This window comes from Nicotiana tabacum, chromosome 7 (genome assembly GCF_000715075.1).
Source record: "Nicotiana tabacum cultivar K326 chromosome 7, ASM71507v2, whole genome shotgun sequence".
In the NCBI taxonomy this organism is placed as follows: Eukaryota; Viridiplantae; Streptophyta; class Magnoliopsida; order Solanales; family Solanaceae; genus Nicotiana; species Nicotiana tabacum.
In genome coordinates this window covers 85,148,303-85,161,516 of record NC_134086.1, presented here as the reverse complement: position 1 = coordinate 85,161,516, position 13,214 = coordinate 85,148,303, and positions in this window count along the sequence as shown.

Here is a 13,214-nt window from a genome sequence, read left to right as displayed (position 1 = left end):
AATTTCTAATTAGAACAATAATTAATAAGTATATTTAAACTTATGTTTCAACTAGCATAAAAAACAAGAATAATCTTAAACTCAATTCACAAAATAATGATGGTGATTGGTGCTAATTCCCAAATTACAAGAAAGAAGAAATACCAAATCCAACTGTAATTACCAATAATTTTAAGAGGTGTAAATTTTTTTTATTTGAAGAAATCACAATTCACACACAACCATGATAAATTTATAATCAAAGATAATTAGATACATTATACAAAAGGTAGAGAATAAAGAAAAACCTGATTGGTGACTTTGTGGATGGCGCGAGAGGTGGATTCTAGCGAGATGGCAGTGGGCAAATAAAAGCGACGCTACGGCCGATGATGGAGACCTTGAGGTTTGAATGTTTTACGGGTGAAAGTTTTTAACCAAGAGACATGAGGTTTTGAGATTTGGAGACTATTTAATATTTAATATGTAGTATTTTTTTCTTAATGAATAAAGAAATAGATTTACATAGCAAAAAATAAAAAATAACAAATAAAAAAGAGAGGCAAAAACCGGTGACTTGGGACATCATAAATTATCCCAAGTGGCGACTCTGAATTTGATAAATAATCCTATTTCGATTTTTGTCACTTTAACTGGAAAAACTCCCTTATACCCTTTCCAGGGTAGAAAAGGAGGTGTGATAGCTCTAGCGACTCTGCTGGGGAAAAGAACCCAGAACTTCTGGTTCAGGGTTCAGAATTCGAGCTTAGAATAACTGTTATAGTTGAGTTTTGTTCATTATCTGATTTTCTACGTGTTTGGGCCTAATGTGCTAAATGTCGTTTTTTACCGCCTTGATATTATTATTTGAACTATATATAAACTGTTGCAAAACACCTCTCTTCTATTCTTCTGGGAAGTGCATGCTGGCGTGACTTCTTGTCTGTTAGTTTCATACCCTAATTTAGAACGAGGTTCGGACAAGTTGCAAAGTCAGATGATCTTTTAGTTACCGGTATGCTCCCCCCCCCCCCCCCCCCCCGACTCGAGTTGTCCGCTCGGGTAAGCTAGGTCTAGCACAATACACCCAGGTTTTAAACCTAGAATAACATAGCCTCATGCCGGATCCCTAGTAGAAACATTTATTTGCATCACGTACATCTGATTTTGGGAACTCAACACAGGGGCTGGGTCCGTCTAGGACAGGTGTGCCCACAGAAAAGACCATCCTGATACATTCTATGTGCTACATGTTGAAATCTTCAAGGGTAAAAGGGGTTATTTGGCGGACCAATTAGGGTTGAGGATAAATGAAAAAAACGGGTGAAGTGTAAAAAATAAAGCTAGTAGGGTCCAATTATGTTTCTCTTTCACATTTTGTTTTTAAGAAAAAGACAAAAAAATCCAAAAAGATTTTGCACTTTCCCCATCATTTATTCAAAAAAAAGAAAGAAAAGAAAATCCAAAAAGATCTTACATGTTTCATCATTTTTCAAGAAAAAGACAAAAAATATATTTTCTCTAAATTAGTTGTTTTATTTATTCTCGCCCGTATCCAATCTTCCCGAACTACGCATACGTGATTCTCATCTTTCGGGGCGTGATACATAGGCAACCCACATAGGGTTCGGTCTTCCTAGTGAGTCTTAGGTTCTTGGCTTCGAGGGTCGTAGCCAAATCTTGCATGTCTAGCCACTTCTAGCCACATCGGTCATTTTGCAAAATATGACTATTTTTGCAAAGTGATTTTGTTTAATTGTCTGGAGAATCTTGAATCCACGATTAGGTGTCTCTTTACTTTAAGGTCTTTCCTTGTCGAAACTTGCATCTCTAGCCGCTTTTTGCCACATAGGCCGTTTTGTAAAAGAGGGTTATTTTCGCAAAAGTGGTTCAATTAACCCATATCTTAGAGTCCTAAGTCCATAACAAGGTGTCCTCTATATTTAAGGCCCATTATGTAAAATGTGCATGCTTAGCCGTTTTTGGCCACATTGGCCATTTCTACAAAATCGGTCATTTTTGCAAAGTAATTTTTCCATGTCTTGGAAGTCACCTTTGTTGAGTTTGCACCTTTTGGCCACATAAGCCGCTATGCAAAAATATCCTCAATCATGTCTTGCACGTGTCCAATAGGGAGTGTTATTGTCTCACATAGTGTTCTAAATCCTTAACTCTATTTGGTTTTAGTTTTCTTATATATGTGTGGATCTACTTACCGGAGTTTGAGCATGACAGACACCCCAGGACCATCTGGTCAGGATCGTTTCATTCAGGAGTTGCTTAAGGAGATTTTTTATGTTTTGAGTCTGTTTCTTTTTATGTTGTCTTGTACTTTATAGTCATGTCCAGTAGTAATGATTCTTTTAGTTGGTGTTGGAGTTTGTCATAGTATAGTTGAGTTGAGTCTCTCATTATCATACTTCCTATTTTGTATTTGAAAATGTAAAAAAAATTGTAATGAATAATCCAAAAAAGATTTTTATTTTTTTAGTTTAATTTATCCATTACTTTTCTAGAACTACGCTTGGTCTGATTCATGTGAAACATAATACGTAGGCAACCTACATAGGGTTCGATCGAATCATTTTTAAAAATAAAAGAAAAAGAAAAAAAGGGAAAAAAAGATAAAATTATGGGATGTGAGAAATAAGAGGAAAGAAAAGAGTTATAATTAGAAAGAAAAGAAGAAGGAAAATGAGCAAGCCAAGAAGTGCTAGAAAAGAAAAGAAAAGAAAAGAGAAGATTGAAATGAACAAATTGGGATGATGCCAAGTAACCTTGTGACCCTCAAAATTATTTTAGAACCGATAATTGTGATTAGGTGCAATGCACGCAATGTGATACTTTTAGCTGTTAAATGCCCTAACGCTAACATGATGCCTTAATTTTGTTCCTTTTTGTTATATTCATTATAGTAGAAGGGTGGTTGGTTTGTGGTTCTTAACTGGTAACTCTTCTATACAACACAAGGTCAAAGAGCAAGGTAGTCATGGCTAGCAAAGACTTGGACATGGGTGTTATTGATCCGTCTAAGGAGATTGTTGAGTCAGAATCTGAGTTGAAAGAAGAAGTCTTAAGGTTGAAAGGACAGATGGCTGAAATATACCAAGCCTGAATTAGTGGGCGTCCTCCACCATTATTTCCCACTAACTACCCTGAAAGCCTTGTCACCATTCCGCCACTATCACAAATCCAGATTCCCACTCCTGCTGATATCTCCCCACAACCTTTTCACACTCCACCTGCCAAAACCACCTCATATCCCGATCCTTTGACCACTCATGTTTTTGTAGCTCATCCACCATTTACCTTTCCTAGATCCTGTAGCGAGATTGTGTTCAAAATTCTCGATGCCCAACATTGTGCTCCAGAACCAACTTTCAAGGTCTCGGATCCATACTCTCACGCTCCTCATTTTGAGCCTCTCAGTGAAACTGAATAGCCTGCTAAGACAGTGGAGCAAGATGAGATATCCAAGAAGCTGGAAATCTTAGAGCAGTCTTTAAGAAACATGTAAGGGATAGGGAGCCAGATGAGCGTATCTTACAAAGACTTGTGCTTGTTTCCCGACGTCTAGTTGCCTGCTGGGTTTAAGATGCCAAAGTTTGATTTGTATGATGGGCATGAATATCTAGGAGCCCATCTAAGGGGTTATTGCAGTGAAATGATAAGTGTTTGCGGGAAAGATAAATTGTTGATGGCACATTTCAGTGAGAGTTTGAGTGGGGAAGCCTTGGAATGGTTTACTCGTCAAGATGTCAGTAAGTGGCGTGTATGGGGTGACATGGCTCAAGATTTTGTTCGGCACTATCAGTACAATATAGACATTATCCCAGACCACTCTTCCCTCTCTCATATGGAAAAGAAACCTGAGGGAAGTTTTAGGGAGTTTTGGCTCAGATAGAATGAGCAAGTCGCTCGGGTCAGTTCTCCGATTAATAGAAAAGATGTTACTGAGTCCCACCAACGACAGGATCCAGTGGGCATTACTGCTAAATGCTTTCAGCCTCAATACCAACCCCATGAATATCCTCGTACTCTAGATAATCCTTCCAAGTGCTACTTTCCTCCACAAAATCCCAAGGTCATACCTCACCTTCCTAGTACTCTATCCACAATGCACCGCCATATGATCCACACCCATGAGACCCGCAATGGCCTGCACCACCTCCACAAATATCTTACCCGCATCCTCAAGTATGTCAACCACCTACCCGTAAGAGGTTACAACCGAGGTCGGAGTACAAAATAAAAAGGCAGCAGCAAAGAGAAAAGTCTTTCACACATATTGGAGAGTCAAATTCTTGTTTGTTCCAAAGGTTGAAGCAATTAGACATGTTGAAGCCGATTCAGATAAAAAGGCCGAACCACATTCCAAAGAATTTTAATTTTTCTCAAAGGTGCGCATATTGATCTAATGCCCCGGGGCACAGTATAGAAAAATGTTGGCATCTGAAAAGAGCAATCCAAAAGCTTATTGATGCAGGTGACATTACCGTACAAAATCCAGATGCGACAGATACTAACCAAATTCCATTGCATGTTCATAATGAGACGCATATGGTGGGCATGATTTGTGTTGAAAATGAATATGAGAACTCTTCTGAGCTTCTTGGAAGGCCACTTGTCGCAAAGTTTTCAGTGCTATCAGTCTCAGTTCCAAAAGTTGATCTTAAGAGCGAGTTAGCAAAAGGGACCCAAAAGATATTTGCTGAGGTCAATGTGATTGAAATTGGTAATGGTATTGGTAATATTGATGTGGAACTCAGTGGCTAAGATGTCGAGCTTGGTAATAGGAAAGATGCTCCCTTCTTGGTTACCCGGGGAGGAGTCCTGGTGGTTTATTTTGTTGTCATTTCTGTTGTCTGGGTTATTTTAGGATTGTAATCCAGATATTATCTTATGACTCAAACCCTTCTATCCTTTTATTTTGCCTAGTTCATTTAGTCGTAGTACCCCTTTTAGTGTTATTTAGGTTTTTCCAGGGTCGTAATCCTAGTGTGTTTTGTTTGTTTTGTTGTTCAAATCCTTTCACCATCTGTCTAATGTAATTTTCTATTTTCTGTTATTTCTAGTCATTTTTGTTTAGTTCTCTTTTCCTTTTATAGTTCTTTTCCTGTTGACTCTAGTGCCATGGCATGTACGCATGATTCTTAGCCTAGTCTTAAAAGTTAGTCTAATCATAAAGCAATGAAGCAAGTTTTGAAGATGAACACTTGAGGGAGATAAGTACAGATTTAGATATTTTGAGATCATTTGAAGCCCGAAACTGTGTGAAACTAGGGCAGATAATTTGGGAAGTTAATAGGATGACAAGAATTCGTTAAAGGAGAATGCATCCTAGACAATTTGAATTGAGCAGTTTTGAGTTCAAGTGCACCTCAAGTAACAAGATAAAGCCAAGGGAGTTTGCTCTGAACTGACGGAGGGTATCCGTTGTGAAGAAGAAATTACCCAACGAGAGTTCTGTACTTGACAAGGCGCTAAAGAAAAGTGGAAGGCATATTAGTGATATCAATGCCGAAGCTGCAAAAAAAATGTTGTGCGTGATATTCTTTTCATTCTCAAGTTGAACGTGTTGTACTTGGCATTTTCAGGGATTGGGAGGCCCTCTTTAAGCTACCCAAACACTTATATCATTCGATACCCTTTTGAGCCTGTACTGATTTCTTTGACCTCCCCTCTTTTGAAATCAAGTTAGAGTCATACAAAAAAAAAAGTTCATGTCACCATAGGTTTATTTTAAAAAAAATCATTCCAAAAGGAAAATTCAAGAAAAAGAAGAGAAAAAAATAGAGATAAAGAAAAAAAAGAAAAGAAAAAAAGAAAAAAGAAAGAAAAAAGAAAAAGGAAAATAGTAACAAAAAGTAGTCTTTTGAACTACGTTCGATCTGATTCTTGTCACCACAAGATATGTAGGTAGCCTTAAGGTTCAGTCGCACCAAATAAAATATTTCAGAATACTACGAAGTCGGGAGTGGGGCAGTCTTTCTTAGAAATCCCATCTTAAAAAGATAAAGAAAAAAAGAGAATCAAATCCCCTGGTTAGAAATTGGGGCAAAGTTTTAGAATGGATTCCAAAAGTTGTAAATAAATTAACCCTGTTGTCTTAGTTATTTTGAGCCTTTATGATATTCTTTCTTTCTAATTCCGTCCAAAAGCCACATTATAGTCCAAAAAAGACATCTCAGATAATCTTTGAGAGTGCCGAGCTAGACATGCCAGGAGCATATGATATTTTTACTATGGTCAATGCCTTGTCATCGATAAAATTAGAGGAAATAAAAAGAAAAAGAACAAAATGAGAGAGTCTTATCGGTGAAAACCTTCACAGGCACTATAAGGCGACGATAAGTTGAGAGAAAGAACAAAATGAGAGAGGCTTGATGGTAAAAACCCTTCGGGCACTACAAATCGAATAAGGATCGTGAATCAGATAGGATAATCGAAGCATTGAAGCCCAATTTTACGGTAAAGAGGTACAACAAGAGTTCAATATTAAACTTGCTTGACAGATTAGGCCACCTAATCCAAAAGTGCATGTCATGGTCATTAGAGTTGATATCCACATCTGATAAGTTTCTACTTGGTGATTTTCTTGTTAATTGTCATCTCTTTCCGTTATTCCCTTAACTCTGTTCTTTTTGCTTTGTTTAAGTCCTCTTGAGTCTGTTTTGTCAGATCAAGTAAGAAATGACTTCAAAATTTACTACTAGCTTTCCAATTGCACAAAATAGAGCCTGGCTAGTATATCAAAGTGGTATAAGTCAAGAAAGAGCAGTATGCACACTGAGTTGGCAATGTTTGGCGTTCTTTGGAATTCATGAGAAATACAAAGGTTCGGTATATGTCAATTCATGAGCACAAAGCAACAGATAAAGGGTATTGGGTTTGAACGGATCAGAGGTATTTTCTGTGATAAGGGTGGCAGAGAAAGTGGTTAGTCAACAAACAAGAAAGGTCTTTCAAGTTGAAATCAAAGTTATCATGGAAAGTGAAGGAGCAATCACCCTCAAAGTCAAGGCCACAAACCAACCACCAAATTTAAACTCACAAGTTTTCTTTGTTTGAAACAAGGACGAAGACTATGTCCAAATCAAAAGCTTGGAAGCTTGAATTTTTCAAGTGTTGTGCCCACATTTTATCAATTAAAGGCTGTTTGAAGAGGTTTTAATTACTAGGCATTCCCCTAGTTAAGAAGGTTTTTACCTCATACACATTTTCCCTAGTCGAGAAGAACCGTACCTCCCAGGCATTCTCCCTAATCAGAAGAGTTTTTAGCTTTCTTTAAGTTCAGGACCCTCCTGGATAATGGGATTTAGTTTAAAGTTTTAGGAACCTCCTGGATAATGGGATTTAGTTTAAAGTTTAGGACCCTCCTAGATAATGGGATTTAGTTTAAAATTTCAGGACCCTCCTGGATAATGGGATTTAGTTTAAAGTTTCAAGACCCTCCTGGACAATGGGATTTGGTTTAAAGTTCATGACCCTCCTAGATAATGGGATTTAGTTTAAAGTTTGGGACCCTCCTGGATAATGGGATTTAGTTTAAAGTTTTGGACCCTCCTGGATAATGGAATTTGGTTTAAAGTTCAGGACCCTTATGGATAATGAGATATAGTTTAAAGTTTCAGGACCCTCCTAGATAATAAGATATAGTTTAAAGTTTCAGGACCCTCCTGGATAATGAGATTTAGTTTAAAGTTTCAAGACCCTCCTGGATAATGGGATTTAGTTTAAAGTTTCAGGACCCTCATGGATAATGGGATGTAATTTAAAGTTTCAGGATCCCCCTGGATAATGGGATTTAGTTTAAAGTTTAGGACCCTCCTGATAATGAGATCTAGTTTAAATTTCAGGACCCTCCTGGATAGTGGGATCTAGTTTAAAGTTTGAGGACCCACCTGGATAATGGGATAAAGTTTTAAGTTGTTAGGGCCCGTCTGGATCATGGGATTCAATTTTAAGTTGTTAGGACCCTCCTGGATAATGGGATTTAATTTCAAAACTGTCAGGACCCTCCTGGATAATAGGACGTAGCTAAGTTGTCAGGACTCTCCTGGACATTCCTGGATAATGGGATACAATTTCGAGTTGTTAGGACCCTCCTGGATAATGAGATTTAGTTTTTAAATTCTGAGAGAATTTTTGGTTAACAGGATCCGATTAACACCTATAGACGTTCCTGGTACCAAACCGGGGAAGAAAAGTTTCTTTTGTTTTGTCATAATAACAGGCACCTACCTGGAGAACAAGGGAATTCATTTCAAGTTTAAGATGCAGGCGCCCACCTAGAGTACAAAGGAATTCATTCGAGTTTTAAGTTAGTTGCAGGCGCCCACCTAGAGAACGAGGGAAGTCATTCAATGTTTAAGTTGCAGGCACCCACCTGGAGAACAAGAAAATTTATGTCAAATTTTAAGTCAGCATCAGACGCCCACCTGGAGAACAAGGGAATTCATTCGGGTTTTAAGTTAGTTGCAGGCGCCCACCTGGAGAACAAGAGAATTTATTTCAAATTTTAAGTGAGCATCAGGCGCCCACCTGGAGAACAACAGAATTCATTTCAAGTTTAAGTTGCAGGCACCCACCTGGAGAACAAGGGAATTCATTTCAAATTTTAAGTCAGCATCAGGTGCCCACCTGGAGAACAATAGAATTTATTTCAAGTTTCTAGTTAGTAGCATGCACCCACCTGAAGAATGGGGGAAGTCATTTTAGAATTCAATTTAAGTTAGAAGTAGCAGAAGCACGCGGCAAGAATGCAAGTCGTTAGTCCGAGATGACCAACAGAAGTATTCTTGATCCAGAATAAAAAGAAAAAGAGAAGAAAAAAGGGAAGTGAATCCAAAATGCAGAAGCAGAGAAAGATGTGAACTTCTCAAGACATGGTTGAAGTCACGAGAACTACATGTCCAGTCTTGATACAAAAAAGTTGAAAAAGAACAAACTAGCACCTGCATCTAGCAAGCGTCAATGTTCAAATCTAAAGTCTGCATGAAGAACCATTCAAGACTCAAGATCAAGCTTCAGAAGACTTATAGATAGGAATCTTGTAACTCATAGTTGACAGACTTAGTTAGTCTTTTCATTTCTTGATTTTGATATAATAACAGGACCGCGGACCGGAACCTCGACAGAACGGCACCTCAATCGGCTCTCCACCTCGGTATACTCCATCACTATTCCTACTTCTGAGCTACACGTGACCAGATTCCTTTATAGCCAAGGATATGTAGGCAGCTTAGATACCAGGGCTCGGTCACATTCTCCTTTCTTTTAGCTTTTGGTCTCTCTAAATAATAAGGGTCGGGTCAAAAAACCTGTCTCGTCGTTCTTTGTCTGAAAATACTTCGTATTTCCAGACAAAAAGGAGCAGCTATAGACATGTAATTTTGATCCTCACCAAGATTTTACATCTTTTAGTGTTAAATACTTAGTTTAGGTCTAATATCGCTACTTTAACTATTTTGACTCTATTACTTTATTTTGTCACAAAAATAAAAATTACAAAAATATTTTCTCTTATTTAGCTAATTGATATTTTATTTAGTTGCTTTTAGTTTATCTATCTTTCATAAAATTAAAAAAAATATACAAAAATAATCTCATTTTTTAGTATTTAGTCTTATTCTGGTAATTTATTTTAATTAGGAATGATTTCACAATTTTATAGTTATTATTTTAGGAATTAATAGTTTTAGTCTAGTAGAGTTAAATGACCATTTTTAAAGATATATTTGAAAAAAATTTGGCCCAATTCGGATCGAGCCCATAATTCCAAAGCCCATAATCCCTAAGCATATACTCCCTAACCTAAAAATAACCTTAAAACCTTAGACACTTAGGACCAACCGTTTTTCACACAAAGAGAACCCTAGAAGACCCTTCTTCTTCCTTCTTCAACAAAATGACTGAACCCTAGAGAAATAGAGGGAGCAACCGTTTTTCGATCTTGGTCTTCTCAGCACAGAAAGCCTAGGACACAAAACAAGAAGCAACGATCAGAAACCCTCACGCCTCTTCTCCTTCCTCAGGTAAAATCCAGACCCCTAAGACTCCATGAACGTCATTCTAGCTCCCCCATGAACTTCTTCTTCAACAACAACATTAGACCTAAACCTAGAGAAGCTATAACCCCAGTCGTTCCTGCTGCTTCATCTTCAATCTTCAGCATCTCTCTCTTATACACCAGCTGACCCCTTCTTTGTCCAGACACCCTAAGAAGCGAACAAAAAAAAAGAAGCTAGAATAGTTGCTAAGGATGGCTTCTTCTTCATCCTGACACCCTAACGCCACTCCCCCTCTTCACCATCAAATCAAGCCCCATTAATCTAGTAGCTGATGATGAAAATACTGCGAACAAGCTGTCTGAAGAGCTTTCAACTTTTGAATCCCTGATGAGATGCCAGTCCAATGAAAAAACTGAAATCAAAGCTAAGCATTTGTAAAAATCTCCTGGGACAGAGTTGGGCTATAATCTCGCACAGCCACCTACCGATATTCATGTATTACAGTTAATGAAGTCCTTATTCGAGTTTCCGCCGTTGAAGTTTTCCGGTCTAAGGCTCTTATCGGTATCTATTTCTGTTGGTCTAAGTCGAGGTTTCCGTTGCCGTCGTGGTTCTGATCTGGTCAGTTGGTTCAAGCTTCATTGCTTCTGTTCGTGTTGTAATTTGTTCGATTTTTTGATCTGAAATCCGTGTATATGTTTGTGATATATGTTTGAAAGTAACAAGTATATATATATCATCCTATTGTCTGTGTTTGATCATACTACTAGAATTTGTTTGCATTTATGTTCAACTAGTATATGATCTTCAATTAAATGTTATTGAGTTGGTTTAACAAAAGTTAAGATTAAATTCTTGAAGATCAAAATTTGATCGCAACTGTTTGCGTGTTTCTTTGGCTGTATTAGGTCGCTGGCTGTATTGGGTCGCGGGGTGATATCAGATGTGAAAAATCATATCGTGAACATTTAATTGTTTTGCTTTCATCATTTTCTTAAACGTTAGGAGCATGCTTCAACCGCTAATATTCGTAAACATCGTAGCTTGCTCTAGGCGTAATTAAATTATTCATTGTGGCTACGGATACGATTCCTGTGACGTAGTTGTGATACATAATTTCCAAATTCGAGTGCACATTTCATGTGACCCGACCATAACTTCTAATAATACTTATAAAATAAACATGTTGTAGATCGTGGGTACGGTTCCCGTGACACGATTCACAATGTGTGCCAAACAAATAAGTGTACGGCAATCGTAATTTGTTCTAGAATAATTCCATAAATAATTAAAAGCGGTCAAAGGTTAAAAATGCACAATAGGTATAAAATATGTAATTAATCAGATAATTAGACCAATAATGATAGTTGATCGACCGTGCTAGAACTACGGAACCCAGAAATGCCTAACACATTCTCTCGGGTTAACAGAATTCCTTACCAGGATTTCTGTGTTTCGCAGACTGTAAAACAGAGTCAAACTTCCTCGATTCGGTATTTTAAACCGATGACTTGGGACACCATAAATTATCCCCAGTGGCGACTCTGAATTTGATAAATAATCCCGTTTCGATTTTTGTCAGTTTAATTAGAAAAACTCCCTTATACCCTTTCCGGGATAGAAAAAGGAGGTGTGACAGGGCTAAGAAGGCGGAAGCCAGGCTGAATGACATATTCACCATTAGCCAATCGCCTGGCGAGGGACTCATGGACTTCCTCGCCCGGTTTAACAAGGTAAGAATGAGCCTATCCAATGTATCAGAAGGGATGGCGGTAGCGGCCTTCCAGAACGGGTTGAGCAGGAATGGGTTGAGAGCAACCAGAAAATAAATAAGCAGGCTCATGAACTACCCTCCCAGCACTTGGGAAGAAATCCGCAATGCCTATTGCGCCGAGATAAGAGCCGACGAGGATAGTTCATGACCTTAACGGACCAATCCAACGACTGACATTATTCAAGCAGAATTGAGAAAGGATCATCGTAACGACGGTCGAAGGGATTAGTTGGGCCCCCATCTCAGTCGAGAAAGACGTCAGCCCTACGTCAGAACAGTTGTCCCACCACCTCCTTGACATACAGAAGGGCCGCCCAAACCGCACACAGGGACTCAGCGAAATGAAAGAGGTATGCTTCCACTCTTATCCGCTCACAATTTTTGTGTTTCCCCCTCAGAAATAGTGTACGCACTAGAAAAGCTCGACACGAAGGTGAAATGGCCACAAAAGATGAGTCCGACCCAAATACTCGAAAGTCGAACATCTTCTATGAATTTCACTAGGAACGAGGTCACAAAATCGAGGATTGCATAGGTCTACGACAAGAGGTAGTGAGAATGTTAAACCAAGGGCACCTGAAGGAACTGATGAGCGATTGCGGACGAGCGAACTTTGCCCGTGGACACGACCCACACCAGGGACCTCCAAAGCCACCCTCTCGCGCTCGCACTATCTAAATAATCATCGGTGGAGGCGATGAAACAACGATCAACCACGTGAAGTTCACCACTACACATAAGTTGAAATGGTCGATCACCCACGAATGGTATGACAATTTCAGAGACAGTATCATCTTCGATAAGTTGGATACCGACAGTTTGACTTTCCCTCATTTCGATGCTCTTGTTATTACTTTACATATTTTAGACACTTATGTAAGAAGAATAATGGTAGATGATGGAAGCGGCACATGTATTATCCACCCTCGAGTCCTCGCACAAATAATACACGAGGACAAGATAATATCGCGTTGCATACACTAACATGTTTAACAATACAGTTGAGCAAACCTCCGGGGAGATAATGCTACCCGTTCTAGCCGGGGGCATCACCTTGGAAACAACATTCCATGTCATAATCCAAGACACAACTTACAACGCCATCATAGGGCGGCCATGGATACACTCCATGAGGGCCATCCCGTCGATCCTCTACCAAGTAATCAAGTTCCCCACTCCAAGGGGAATATTCAGTATCCGGGGCGAACAACGCACCACCCAAGAATGCTATCACATCGCCTGAGATTACACGTACATCCAACAGATGAAGAGAGCGGACACAGAGGCATAGCAATTACCACAGTCGTGAACCGGACTCGACGTACAAATAGACGTCATCAGGGACCCCGATGTCATGGAAGCAGCGGAATCAACAGTAGAAGATCTCGATCCCGCCCGGCTAAACAACAGTGGCAGCAGCAAAAAGGCTTACATCGTGCATAAATTCT